General features: G+C 46.7%; 1 pseudogene; it reads right to left on the reverse strand.

Moving 5' to 3' along the window:
* Positions 1-1,341: 1,341 nt before the first annotated feature.
* LOC125538306 lies at positions 1,342-7,792 on the reverse strand (annotated as a pseudogene).
* Positions 7,793-15,779: the final 7,987 nt, after the last annotated feature.

Below are 15,779 nucleotides of genomic sequence, written 5' to 3' on the forward strand. Positions count from 1 at the left end.
TTCGTACTATGGACGCCAAGTCGGAGAAACGTGATATGTCACGGTGACTTATGGCGTTAAGGATTCCCTTGTCCGTGCAATTATTGCAGAAAAATGAGACTGCGTCTTCCTCGTGATACTCCTTAACCTTGTTCATCACAAGGAGGAATCTGGCCCAATAATGATGTACTATTTCCTGGGGCGCTTGCCTGATGTGGGAAAGATCATTTATGTTTGGGTGGGTGGGTGGATTTGAGTCCGAACCCTTACCCGATCTGAGACCCAGGGGTCGAGGAGTTTCCAATCTTGGAAGTTCGGGTTTCGGGATGTTGCCCGATAAGTCTGGCCTGCTGCCTGACTCTAGGTTCAGGGCTTGGGTGATGTCCTCCCGCAAACGGGTATCCGTCTTAGAGAGCTTAGGAATCCGGACATAGTTAGTCCTCAAGATAGAGGAAGAACTGCCACATTGTTTCTCCACCACCGCAATATGATAGGTGACCGGTGGAGAGTTAATCTCCCTTAGATCGGGTTTAAGCCCAATCCGATCATAGTCCGTAGCGACTCCCAAGGCGGCGATGCGATCCAAGAGCTCATTTAGGGAAGAGAGCTCCATTGGATCCATCTGCTCGGCAAATTCCAAGCAGACGTGGAGGCTGTTTTCGATGACCCGAGAAGTCATCGTCGGTGCAGCAGCCGAACGGTCGGTCATGATGAAACTGCCTAGCCGGAGGGTTTGGCCGACAGCCAGGGCTCCCCCGTCGGTAATGTTGTTTTTAACAATGAGACAAGGCATCCTTCCTTACGGCGACGGCACAATGGAACTCTCAATGAAAGCACCAATGTCGGTGTCAAAACCAGCGGATCTCGGGTAGGGGGTCCCAAACTATGCGTCTAAGGCGGATGGTAACAGGAGGCAGGGGACACGATGTTTACCCAGGTTCGGGCCCTCTTGATGGAGGTAATTCCCTACGTCCTGCTTGATTGTTTTTGATAATATGAGCAGTACAAGAGTTGATCTACCACGAGATCGAAGAGGCTAAACCCTAGAAGCTAACCTATGGTATGATTGTTGTTGTCCTACGGACTAAAACCCTCCGGTTTATATAGACACCGGAGGGGGCTAGGGTTACACAAGGTCGGTTACAAAGGAGGAGATATACATATCCGTATTGCCTAGCTTGCCTTCTACGCCAAGTAAAGTCCCATCCGGACACGAGACGAAGTCTTCAATCTTGTATCTTCATAGTCAAACAGTCCGGCCAAAGGATATAGTCCGGCTGTCCGGAGACCCCCTAATCCAGGACTCCCTCACCCTCCCTGGGGCAGTTTTCGACGCCGTGGCCATCCATGGACACACGCGGTCTACAGCGTTGACCGGATGCCAGAGAGGCTTGGATCCGAGCACAACTCTGATTCTTGTAAAAGCAAACTGTTTAGATAATCGATGGTGTAATATATCAGTCTTGAAGCTTTTCTGTGTTGTGGCTCTGTGCGGAGTTCCTCTGAGTTGACGCATGTACTTTCCTCATCAACGTTATGTAACCCACCATCAATCGGGTTGTCTTGTGAATGTCGCCTCCTCCTTGCAAAATCTCGGTGCCCCACGAGTTAACGTCCTTCATGAGTGTCCTCCTCCTCAGCGGTTCCATCGTTTCGCATATGGACTCAATTAACCTGTTCTCTTTGCTCTCCAGTGTGCTGCCTTTGAAACGATGGGTTAAGCATATACCTCTAGGCAGGGATGTGTGCGTGTTAAATAGGGCACAAGGCCGAAGAGATTACAGAGAGGAGGTTCGGGAGGTTACGATGGATCTCATCTATCTACAAGATAACTACAACGTCAAGAGAGATCGATCCTACCTGCCTAACCAATACAACACGATACACGCACGCCTACAACGTGATACACACGGTTTATACATACACCGTGTATATACGTAGAGAATACAATGTTTAACACTCTCCCTCATTCACAACTATCCAAGTTGAGATTGTGCCTGAAGGCTTCTAACTGCCGCAGAGTGAGTGGCTTGGTAAAACCATCTGCCACCTGATCACTAGTAGGAATGAACCTGATATTCAACAATTTGTCAGCCACTCGTTCACGGACAAAATGATAATCAATCTCGATATGCTTTGTCCTGGCATGAAAAATAGGATTGGCAGATAAGTATGTAGCACCAAGATTATCGCACCAAAGTGAGGCTGCCTTTGGATGATGAATACCCAATTCTGTCAACAAGTTCTGAATCCAAATCACTTCAGCAGTTGCGTTGGCTAAAGCCTTATACTCTACCTCTGTACTTGATCGAGAGACAGTGGGTTGCTTACGAGCACTCCATGAAATCAAGTTACTGCCAAGAAATACTACAAACCCCCCTGTGGACCTTCTGTCATCAGGACAGCCTACCCAATCTGCATCTGAAAAAGCACTTACTAGCATTGAATCTGACTTGCCAAGTCTAAGTCCATGATCCTTAGTTCCTTGCAGATACCTGAGAATCCTTTTTATTGTAGTCCAATGCACAGTTGTAGGATCATGTAAGAACTGACAAACTTTATTGACTGAATAAGAAATATCTGGTCGAGTCAATGCCAAATATTGTAAAGCTCCTACAATGCTCCTATACCTGGTGGCATCCTCTGCGCTAAGTACCTCCCCATCATGGAGAGACAAATTTTCATAAGTGGACAATGGTGTGGACGATGGTTTGCAGCCTTCCATCCCCATCCTCTGAAGAATTTCTTGCACATACTTCCCTTGTGAAAGCACAATACCATTTGGCAATTGTTTTACCTCAATCCCAAGAAAGAAATGAAGATTACCCAAGTCTTTGAGGGCAAACTCCTTATTCAAATCCTTGAGAAGGGCCTCAACTGCTTTAGATGATGAACTTGTAACAACAATATCATCAACATAAATGAGCATAAAATAGTAATCCCATGACGATGGTAAAAGAACAATGATGTATCACCCTTGGAAGGAAGGAAACCTAGTGACTGCAACTTTAATGACATGCGCGAGTACCAAGCTCTTGGTGCTTGTTTCAGTCCATACAGTGCCTTATCAAGCTTACAAACATGACGTGGAAATTTTAAGCTTTCATAACCAGGAGGTTGTCTCATAAACACTTTCTCTTCTAGAACACCATGCAAGAACGCGTTCTCTACATCTAGCTGTCGAATGCACCAGTTTCTAGACATTGCAGCTGAAAGGATTCACTGAATAATAGCAGCCTTTACTACAAGACTAAATGTGTCCTCGTAGTCAATTCCATACCTTTGCTTGAACCCTTTGGCTACTAGGCGTGCCTTGTACCTGTCAACAGTACCATCAGATTTTCTTTTTTACTTTATAGACCCACTTACAGTCTATAATGTTCCTCCCTCTAGCTGGTGGAACGAGATGCCAAGTTCTGTTTTTCATAAGGGCAGCAAACTCCTCATCCATGGCCTCCTTCCATCATGGTTCACCAAGTGGTTCACTCACACTTTGCGGTTCACCTGTGGCACAAAAGGAACCCCAACATACACAGCCATCATTGTAAAGTTTGGGTTTAATTATACCACTCTGTGATCTGGTGCGGGAGCGTCCAGGAGGCGGCAAATCCGGGCGAGAAAGTTGTTGTTGAAGCCGATTGGATGAAGAAGACACATCGGATCTAGAAGGCGCAGAAGATCCGCTGGGGTGTAACTCCTGTAGAGATGCCTCGGCGCAGCCAGCCTCCTCTCGCATGCTGCTACTTGGCGCATCCAGAGACGTGCCGGAGGACGTGACCCCGCCTGGGCCACGCGGAGAGGGCCCAGCTGTGCCCTCTTGGGGCGGCGCCCGACCAAGGCCACGTGCGGGGGGCCCGCCTGGCCCTACCGCGGGAGCAGCCCGCTGAGCCGGCGCGTCCAACGTCCAACAACCGGAGCCACGTGCAGGAGGCCCACCTGGCCCCGCCGCGAGGTCATCCAGCCTGGGCGGCGAATCAGAGGCGGGCGCGGATCCCGTAGCCGATCCGCCTGCGCCTGACGCTGCAGATCCCGAGGGGATTCTCCCGCCCGGATCCGCACCGGGATTGGAGCCGGGATCATCTGCGGCTGCCTCTATAGAGTCCGATTATAGCATGAAATCATAGCCTATTTCACCTGTTTTTCCATGTTTTCTTGCACACTTTCAGCAGAGGCATTATGCGACATGGACACATGATCATCAGGTTCTTCTGCACCTCCGAGAACAAAGTGTGGAGATGGGAGAAGGTGGGAGGGAAGGAGGACAAGTTCTTTTCGGAGTTGGGTGCCGGCGTTTGGGTGAAGTTTTGCAGAAGGAAAAACTTGTTCATCGAACACCACATCTCTAGAAACATACACACGACCAGTGGACACGTCCAAACATTTGTAGCCCTTATGAAGACTACTATACCCTATGAACACACATTGCTTAGAGCGAAACTCGAGCTTGTGTTTGTTGAAAGGACGTAGGTTTGGCCAAACGGCACAGCCAAAATACGAAGGAAAGTGTAGTTTGGTTTTGTGCCGAACAAACGCTCCAGTGGAGTTTGATTATGAATGACTCGACTAGGGACACGATTGATAAGATAGAAAGCCGCGAGAAAAGCCTCGTCCCAAAACTTGAGAGGCATATAGGCATGAGCAAGCAAGGAAAGCCAACCTCTACTATGTGCCTATGTTTGCGCTCAGCGGATCCGTTTTGTTGGTGTGCATGGGGCACGATACATGGTGTGTGATGCTTATGTGCTCAAAGAACGAATGGAGTTTTGGTATTCACCACCCCAGTCCGTTTGCATAGCAAGGATTTTGCGACCGAAAAGGCGTTCAACATGTTGTTGAAAGAGATGAAACTTCGCAAAGACATCAGATTTATTCTTAAGCAAGTAGATCCAACTGAACTTACTAAAATCATCAATAAAACTAACATAATATTTTTGCCTGCCAACAGAGACGGGTCCAGGACCCCAAACATCTGAAAAAACTAGCTCTAAAGGAGCTTTTGATTCACTAGTGGAACGAGCATAAGGAAGTTGATGGCTCTTGGCCATCTGACATGAAACACACACAAGGAGGTGATCTTTTTTATTGGACACTGGAAGACTAAAATCTTGAAGAATTTTCTGGACCACCGGGAGAGCAGGATGCCCTAGGCGTTTGTGCCATCTTGATGTAGATGGCTTGACCACACTGAGAGCTTGTCGAGTAGGTGCATCATGCCGACCAGAAACAGGAAACAGGCGACCTCTACTCTTGCTTTGAAGAACGGTTCTCTGGGTGGCTCGATCCTTAGCAAAGAAAATTTCAGGGTAAATTTTGAGAAAAGCATTGTTATCTCTAATAAGTTTGTAGGCAGAAAGATGACTCTGATCAGATTATGGAGCATGGATGATATTGTTGAGTTTTAAAGAGCCATGAGGGGTGGTGAGAACCGAATGACCAATGTGGGCAATGTCCATACCTTGTCCACTTGCAGTGTGGATTTGATCTATGCCGGTGTAGCGGTCACGAACGGCGAGTTTCTCCAATTCTCCGGTCACGTGGTCGGTTGCACCAGTGTCAAGCTACCAATTCGTGTCCACCCCATAGGAGTGAATAGCATTGGCCGGGCGGTTTCCGCCTCCACCTCCTCTGCCCGCAGGGTTGCGAACGTTGTTGTTGAAGCCGCGGTCGAAGCGTTTCTTGCAGCGCCATGCTCCATGACCTTCCAGTTTGCAGATCTGGCACTTCTCGCGGTCACTGCCGTCACCGCCTCCTTGTTGTGGTGCAACGCCGCCGCCCGCGTTGTTGTTTTTGAAGCCACGGGGGCCACCACCACTGCTGCCACCGTTGCCGCCACCGAGGCGGCTTCTGTAGTTGCCACCGCCGCGACCACCGCCTCTAGCGGTGAGATTGGCGGAGTAGGAGGCAGTCTGGGCAGCGATGCAGGCTCCTGCCGACAGCAGCAGTGAGAAAAGTTCATTGAGGCCGATCGGCTCCTCGGTTGCCGTGCGGGCGGAGATTGCACAAACAAACCCATTGTAGTCGGGTTCGTGCAGGAGTCCTTGCAGGATGTGGTCGACGATGTTGTCCTCATCGAGTGGCTTGCCGGTGTCTGCATGCTCGTCGATGATGCCCTTCATCTTGGTGAAGTAGGGCGCAGCGGAGAGGACACCCTTGAGGGCGTGCTCGAGTTGTGAGCGGAGTTGGATCACCCTCGCCCTAGACTGCGACGAGAAGCTCTGCAACAGCGCCGCCCAGAGAGTGGCAAACGTGGTGCGCGTACTGACCTGCATCAAGACTTCTCGAGACAGAGATGCGATAAGAAAAGTGAGAACCTGCTGATCCTGGGTGACCCATATTACATGCTCGGGGTTGGGCGCGGAGGTAGGCTCCTTCTTGCCGGCGACGTCCTTCTCCGTAACGATCACAGCGGGGGGCTCCTAGGTGGAGCCGTCGATGTAGCCGGTCATCCCTACCGCCTTGATGTGCGGCAGGACTTGTGCCTTCCATACAAGGAAGTTTTCGCGGGTGAGTTTCTCGGTTATGGTGTGGCGGAGAGAAGCAATGGAGGGCGCGGCCATGGCTACGGCGGAGGAGGAGGAACTTGACATAGCTAGATGAGATGAAGAGAAAGGGCTCTGTATACCATGTGAAACGATGAGTTAAGCGTATACCTCTAGGCAGGGATGCGTGCATGTTAAATAGGGCACAAGGCCGAAGAGATTACAGAGAGGAGGTTCGGGAGGTTAGGATGGATCTCATCTATCTATAGGATAACTACAACGTCAAGAGAGATCTATCCTACCTGCCTAACCAACACAACACGATACACGCACGCCTACAACGTGATACACACGGTTTATACATACACCATGTATATACGTAGAGAATACAATGTTTAACACTGCCAATCTTGTTGAAAATCTTTTGGGCATCCGAAGAGGACGCATGCATCGTCCACATGGCATATGATACGCTGCAGACGCACATATACATTTGTAGCATGGCTTGTAAATTCTCCTTCCTGTGAACCTGGACGATGGCATGGACAAAGATGAGCATTGTTGAGACGCTCGTTGTGACAAACTGTGCGGCCGCTGGCGCGCCGCTACCGGCAGTGACCAGCTCTTCATCGATACCGGAGACAATTATTATGAGAGCTCGGATCCACCTCTCGACCACTTCTTGCAGCCAATACCCAGATCCACATTGGAGCTGGAACTGCAGCGGTTTGAGAACCCAATCCACGTCGAGCTCGATGAACCAATTCCTCAGCGCAGGGTCCAGGCCAAATGATTCCGTGAGAGATACGCTGTGGAATGCATGTACCATGCGCTGGGTGTAACCTTCGCTGCCCATTCTGTGAGCAATCGCTGATACCCAAGTCCGATGAGCCAACGGACGCCGAGTTGGAGTAGCCGGAGGTGATGGATCTCAAGGCACCGGAGTCGCTGGAGTAGGTGGATCTGCTCTGATCGGAGAGACTCGATCTGATGCGCCACTCGGGGCAGACGACGCACACGCTCCGGATGGACTCGCGCTAGGAGTTGGGCGGCTGGCTGAAGGCATCCGTGAAGCCGCTGGTGCTCTCCTCCGGCACGGGAGGAAGGTACGCCGCCGTGCTCTCCTCCGGCACGGGAGCAAGCTGACCCGCCGTGCTCTCCTCTGGCACGGAAGCAAGCTGACCCGCCGTGCTGCTACCTTGAAATAGGGCTCTAATACCTCTAACACACGCTTGACAGGTGGTACACCATTCTACTACTTTGTGAAGCTCGAAGAGATTGGTAGGGGACAAAACTATAACAAGTGTCGGGCTGGAATCAACACTAATAGTCATGATGTAACGATAATTTCGAGGAAGCTTCCATAATAATTTATGATAAGAACACCGATTGCCGGAACCGCGTGACAGCGACCAACGGCCACACTAGCAGCTGTTAGAAGTACTCCCTCCGTTTTTATTTACTCTGCATATTAGAGTTGATTGAAGTCAAACTTTATAAAGTTTGACCAAATTTATAGAAATGAATATAAATATTTAGCATAACAAATCTATATGATGTGGAAGTACATTCAACAACGAATCTAATGATATTGATTTGTTATTGTATATGGTAATATTTTTGTCTATAAACTTTGTCAAAGTTTGTAAAGCTTGACTTTGACCAAAACTAATATGCGGAGTAAATAAAAATGGAGGGAGTACATCCAGTGCATTCTCGTTCAGCCCCCACGAAGTTGTTGGGTAGCTCGGGTTCCATGGTACCTTATCTAACCACTCATTTTCTGCATTGCGATCCATGCAGTTACAATATATTGTTATTTTTTTGTCTCCGTAAACAAAACAACACATGAACTTTAAAATTTTCAGCACAACCAAACATTCTAATGTCAATGTGGAAAAAACTTTAAAAGTTATACTAAAGGGGCACAAATTAATTTGGATCTAAGCGTGTAGAATTTTTTTTAAATAAATTTGAAAAAAATCATTATTTGTATAGAAGTATTAATTAATGTTAAATGTTTTTTGTCAATCTGAAAAATATTCACGAATAAAAAAAATTAATTTTGAAACAGATTGTGGATTTGAAAATAAAATGTTTGAGAATATGAAAAAAATGTATGAATAAGCAAAAAGTTTATGAATTGGAGGAATAATCACACATTTTAAACAAAATCAGGAATTTTCAGTTACAAACAAAAACCAAGTAAAAGCTGGCTGAGAACACACGCATAAAAAGAAAAAAAACGGGCGAGAACCTTCTGTAAGGTTCCCAAAACCGGTTGGGAGGCCGGCCGAACACTTGCTGGGGGGGGGGGGGGGGGGGGGGGGGGGGGGCTACACCATGTACGGCATTTGGCGCAGCGTGAAATAGGTTCTCCGCTCGTTACCATCATCTACTTTGTACATCAGCTCTAAAAGACATAAGTTCAAAAATATTCTCCGAGGGTCCTTTTTAAGCTAAAAACAAAGCTTTGAGCCTAGCATGTGACAGATTCTGCGGCAAAAGCTGCTCCTGCCGACTGTAATAGTCTTTGTAAGGAGGCGTACAAGGAAAATGATCCGTTGGGAAGAACCAGGAATTTAAATGCTATCGTTCTATAATAAGAAAAGTAAACTGAGAGAAGAGTATGTAAAACAGACTATGTAAATGTGCATTGCATTTGGTTTTCTCGTGGAGCATACAAATGACTTATTATTGGACGAAATTTTGCAAGTTTACAGGTCATAAGACCATTTACATCGGCAAATTAATGAAAACATGGAAATGAGCAAATGTGCAGAGAGGAGATTCGCGAGTTTCGAACGGTTCAACCAAAAAATAAAGAGAAATTTTACAGTACATTATACTACTCAACATAATGGGTAGTATTAAGTTAATCTAACGATCAGTATGAGACCGTCAGATTTTGGCTGAAGGACATATTAGTAATTATGTTTTATCTAATTAATTAGACTGATCGCAGCCAACCGCCGCTGCAGGCCTCCGTCCCGAATGCCGGCGATCCATCGCTAGCAAAATAATCAACCAGCAGATCGCCACCCCACGTTCTCAGCCATCCAGACGATGCGTGCAAGCTGGCTAGGAGTGCCTCCATCCCAACACCGCATGCACTCCTCCCACCGCACCGTCATCCCAACGCTGCCAAAAATCGCAGGCTACGCTGCCTACATGCCGCCGGCGGCGGAAGGAACTAACTTAATGAACTAGCCACTACCAGAAACACGACTAAGCGTGTGGGCCAACAGCCGTCAGGAAAATAAAACTGGCCGTCAAGAATATAATTCCTGTCGGCCAACCGACAGGAACAACCGACAGCCATAGCCTGCCAGGAATGAAACAATATGCCTGCCGGTCGGCCCACAGGAATATTATTTCTGTCGGTTATTCCTGATGGTTGGCTCACACGAAAGAAATGCTCTGTCAGATTTATGCCTCCCGGAAAATACATATTCCTGTCAACCACCTGTCAGGAAAGGCCGCCAGGAAATTTGTACTAGGAGGCATTCCTACCAACTTATACCTGTAGGTTCAGCCGACAGGAATTTGTGCTAGGAAAGCTGCAACGTTCGTGCATTCCTGTCAGCCGTTGGCCGTCACTGTTGCATCATGATGTTTTTTTTTCATATTCCTGCCGGAAAAGCAATGTGCTTAACCCAGATGCTACAGATGTTACATTATTTCATAGAGACCATGTGAGAATAGATTTATATGACAACATCAGACTTCATATATCATCATTAGTTCCATACATATAGATCAACAAAGTACACTTCAAGGCTACAATGGTACCATCCACAAAAGGACCTTCCAACTACAACAATACTAGCAAAATACGCTGGCTTGCAACTACCACCAGATGTTAGTTCTCATTCCTAAACCATACTGGATACACAAGTCCACAAAAGAGCGTATGAAGACCACCTACAGTCTGATGTTATCATGTTGTTTGAGCAATCAGTTTCCGCCATGGTTGGCTGCTGCGTCAACGATCTGATCACCGGCATTCCCAGTGGTGTCGTTCTCCTCGCTCGACTCCATGACATCATTGTTGCCATCAACCGCTTGTGAGCCGGCTTGAGACGAGTTATTTGTCCCCTGAATCAAGCCCAAGTAACCAAATTGTTATTTAATCTGATTTAGAACAATAAAAACACAATACTTTGTTGGATAATAAGTGGAGACAATAGAACAAAATAATTTCCATTTATTGATTAATGCTTGGCACCAAGAATGGATTTTCTTTTCATTTACATGTCCAGGCTACTTTGAAGTTCCAAATATCTTGATATAAAACATGAAAAAAAAAATTGGGCATAACAGCTAAAGAATCTTATGAGAGTAGACAAGATCACAGATGCAAACAGCCAAATATCTTGATATAAAACATGAAAAAAAAATCTCATATGCAACATAATGTTGATATTGCAGCTACATCAGCGTAGACAGGTCAGAAGGAATGCACAAATTCAAGTTGAGTAGTGGACATCACACATTCATCCATATGATATAGATAACTTCAAGTTTTTCATACACTTACTTCTGGTTGCGAAACAGCTCCATGGCTTAGTATATGTAGTATATGCACTGGCAACTCTTTTCCTATCTCCTTGAAAAGTGCCTGCAAAAGGAAGAAATGTTACTCGAGTTGATAATTGAGAAGTTGAGATCCATTGGTCACACACTTCTCGGATCACATGAAAATTCTGGAAAATCCTTATCAAAATCTTGCCAAGCCTCACCATCACATGGGTGGACCATCTTATCAGACCCGGAAGGAGTGTGAGAACGCATAAGCTTTGCGGTCTCCTCATTGGCATACAACCTTTGCAATCTATCTTTTAGAGGGAGGTACCGCAAAACTTTACGTGGGATTTTCTTTTGGCCTTCCTCGTAACGAGATGTGCCACAAAAGTCACACTTCTCTTTATGTTTGTTATCTTTGTAATACAACATGCAATTATTTTTGCACACATCTATTTTGACATATGGCATCCCAAGACCTTCTAAGAGTTTCTTGGATTGGTAGAAGTCTTCGGACAAATTAGATTCAGGAGGCAAAAGTTCATGGTTTATTTTTAAGGTATCATCAAAATGTGCAATGGACATGTTGTATTGTGATTTCATAGCCAGCAAACGAGCTACAGCAGAAAGACATGAGTGTTTTGTGTTCTCATGTACCAATTCATCGGCACTACTGACCATCCTATAAAAAGCCTTGGCAGAGGAGGTTGGCTCCTCAGTAACCGGTGGAGGATGGCTACCACCTAAGTCAACCAACATATTGTCGATTCGATCAGTTTCATTACAGCCCTCTTGATGTACTAAAGGGACAGATCCATCAGCAGCAGCTACAAAACTCTCACCATGTTCTGTCCAGGTTTTGTAATTTGGCTTATACCCATGTTTATACAAGTGTTTCTCTACAATGTGCCTTTCTTGCGGAAAATAATTCCGACATTTGGCGCATGGACACTTAATTTTACCACCTTCAGCTACGGAAGAGAAGGCCCGGTCTATAAATCGTGCAGTTTCTTCAAGCCATATATTAGAAGGGACTTGATCAAACACCCATCCACTATACATCCAATCACGGTTCTCCATTATTTAACCAAGAACTCATACTGAAATAAAATTCACAGAAATGGGGCTATTTCAGAAAAATAATAGCATACTAAAGGGCAGCAGCACAAATAACAATTCACAAAAAGACAATTGTTTCAGACATAAATTTAAGAGCTCAAAGCTATAACTTACCAATATACTTGTTCAAGCTGGGAAATTACGGCGTCGAAAAGGGTGGCCAGCCAACTCCCCTAGCTGTTCACTGATGTTTCTGGAATATGAAAAGATAAGATTATTCTAGGATTTATAGATCTTAAATTCACTTTAAATAAATAAATAAATAGCAGGTAGGTGTCACGGAAGCTACAACCTAGAAAAAATGAACAGTTAGATGGTCATGTACATAAGATACATGCTAGCTGTTCACTGATGTTGCTACAGAAGCTCCAACTTACGTCTAAGAACAACCAAAACTAATCTGTCCAAATCAACTTGCACACCAAAGAACTGTACATGGTCATGTACAACTAGTTTTGCGTTGGAACCCATAGAAATTGGTGTTTGAACTTATCCAAATCAACCGTATACTAATCAGATGTGCCTAAATTAGTTCCAACGAAGCTTGTACGCTACACAAGAAATAGAGCAAACAAATCGTAGATCTAGGAAAAGAAGGTAATATATTACCAGAGATATGGAGAATGGGGACTTGTGAGGCAGCGAGTAGAGGAGTACAGGCAGCCGGAGGTGAAGACGTGTAAATCTGAATGGGGGGACAAGTACGGGAGCTTGGTGGGGGGCAGATGCTGGTGCTCCGGCGGGTGGCGAGGCAGAGACCGGCACTACGCAAGTGGTGAGGAAGATGCAGGCGGAAGGACGGCCTTCCGCACGGAGGGAAGGCAGCCGCGACGGTAGATGGGAGGATGGTGTAGCTGCGGCCACGGCGGTGGACCGGAGGATGGTGTGGCGGCGGTGGCGGTGGACCGGAGGGTGGTGTGGCGGCGGCGGCGGTGGACCGGAGGATGGTGTGGCGGCGGCTCCGGCTGTGGACCGGACGATGGTGGCGGCGGCGGTGAAGCGCAGGACTGGATTGGGGATCGAGAGCATTCTGGAGACTACGATTGAATTGGGGATGGAGGCTGTACGTGTTTGCCCTCTCCTTTTGTATTGGGCCTAACTCTGTGAGCCCAAACACACAGGAAAATAGACAAAAAGGGTGGGCCTCTCCGAAAAAATGCGCGCGCAATAAAAACCCGATGGCGCGAAGCGGCAGCCCGCGGGTGCGAAGGGCCGAATGCGATTCCTGTGGGCCGCGACGCACAGGGATATACTTTTCCTGTGCGCCTGCTCAGAACCTACAGGAATATGGTGAAAAAACCTGTCGGTCAGTGTCTGGCCCACAGTAAAATGACATTTTCCTGGGAGTCTACGCGGGGCCGACGGGAATATATGTTGGCTCACAGGCTTAATCACGATTCTGGTAGTGAGCTTCTTTTTTTGCAAAAGAATGCACATGGCATGATGTCAAGAAGAGAGTTCAATGAAGTTGAATACTTGCCATGATATAGCCTCGTATTCTAGTGTCTGCAAGGTCCTTCATGGGATGGGCTGGGCCGGGCCGGACATAGTCGGGGTCATGCGGCCAGAGCGATGGCTGTCGTCTCTATGTCAGCGACCAGTTTCAGATTCGGGAGGCTCGAGGGGAACACCCAAAACCAGGTAATTTAGCCGTAGACGATGGCCGGCAAGGCCAGGAAGAGGGCATATGCGGCCGGAGCGACGCACTCGTCCTCGATGTCTCCATCGGGTAACTCGAAAGGCATGACAACTCGCCGCTGCCAACGGCTAGCTATGACGCGACGAGCGATGGCCACGGTGCGGGCTGGCAATGGCGACGGCAAATAAACGAGTGTGGGGTGGAGAATTACTGCGTGAAATTTCAGGGGAAGGCGTGCATTCGGGATGGTCTGAACTACCCAAAACGCCCTTGATTAGTAAATATACTACCGAAAATCTAGTGTAGTATTGATTTATCTGGGCCATTGAACTGCAGAAATAAACGGTCTCAATTAAGCTGATGTACTGTAAAAGGTCTCAAAATAAAAGGTGCGCCCTCGCGAATACACAAACCGGCCCACTCTTGACCAGCTGCCCTCCTCCTTGCCGCCGTCCATGGCGGCCACGGCCCCTCTCCCCGGCGCTTGCTATCCGCCTTCCTTCCTTCTCTTCCCTCGACGCCGGTCCCATCGTCCTGGACGCCAGGTAACCCGCTCAAATCGATCCCCCCTCAACATCCTTCTTCCCCTTTCCGGGCGTCTGTGTTCCGTTGCAGCTTCTGCTCGTTTCGTGTCCCGCAGAAGGGGGTCGAGATTCCGCGCGGAGGAAACAACGGGAGCATGATACCCAAGTGGCCGCCGTCATGGAGTCCTTCCTCGTCAAGGAGGCGGCCGGCCCTCCTCCAGAACCAGATGGCGCCGACGACGACCCGTTGGCTCCAGCGGAGGACGACGGCTGGGTTGTGAGGCTCGAGCAGTCCTTCAACTTCTTCCACACGGTCAGTGACTATACACTTATACAGGCAGCAGATTCCCGATGTAGATTTTAGCTCTGAATTTTAGCTCCGAAGTTCTGAACATGTAGCCGTTTTACTTCTTGTTGTGCGCCCACATGATTCTGTCATCATTCATAACACTTGATGCTCTGTACACTCCAACAAATGAGCGATCACTCTTCCTGATATCACTACTTCTGCACCCTTCGCTTCCCCTTCAACAGGTTCACCTCTTCCCTCTCTTGCCACAAATCATATACTAGCATTCTAAACAGTTTTAGTATTGGTCATCATTCGTCAGGTCTCGGCCTTCTCTGCTCTTTTCAGAATGTTGAGGCTATTTCCTGTTGCACCAGCTCCAACCAAGTGCCCTTCGCGTAACAGCAGCCTCAAAAGCAGTGTATATAAAAAAAAAAACTCCAACGTAGGCCCACAGTGCTTATTTCAGCTGGTGTAGATCATAACGGTTCATAACAATAAAATATTCAGTATAACCTCTTAAAATTGTTATACTGAATGCAAATGAATTTCTATACACAAATAGGGCAACCACATATAGAAAATAACTAGCTTTACCCCGCGCGGCGGCACGCCGCGCTCATCGGTACAGCATTGCTACTCATTCTTCCTACAAGCAATGGTAGTTACCACCACTTGCCTTTTGTATGTTGTATGTAGTATCTGTCGAAACCGAGAGTATGTACGTCTAGTATGTAGTATATAACAATGATTAGGTAGTATATATACTATTTTTTAGGTAGTATGCACTAGTCTTTTAATATGCTCTTTTTTACGTACAAATATGTACGCATTTCACAAATATAACAAAAACTATGGGCTCGCATGTAGTTTTTTCATGTAACTTGTTTTGAAATATCTTAGATATAGTATATGAACATATTTAAAATGATAAAGTAGTATATATATATATATATAGTATCACATGGTAGTATATGAGACATGTGGGGTAACTACCACCGGGTGGTAGGGTGGATTTTCCATATATATATATATATATATATATATATATATATATATATATATATATATATGATGGAATAGAAATATAGATATGGCAAAATGGAACAAATGGGATAAACCAACTACCATCACGCCTAATGCATGTTATTGAATAGAGAAGTACATACTGGTACACGATGACGAAGAACTACTTTATTTTAGCCACTAAGGCATAGCTTGACTAC

This window comes from Triticum urartu, chromosome 2 (assembly GCF_003073215.2).
Source record: "Triticum urartu cultivar G1812 chromosome 2, Tu2.1, whole genome shotgun sequence".
NCBI lineage: Eukaryota > Viridiplantae > Streptophyta > Magnoliopsida > Poales > Poaceae > Triticum > Triticum urartu.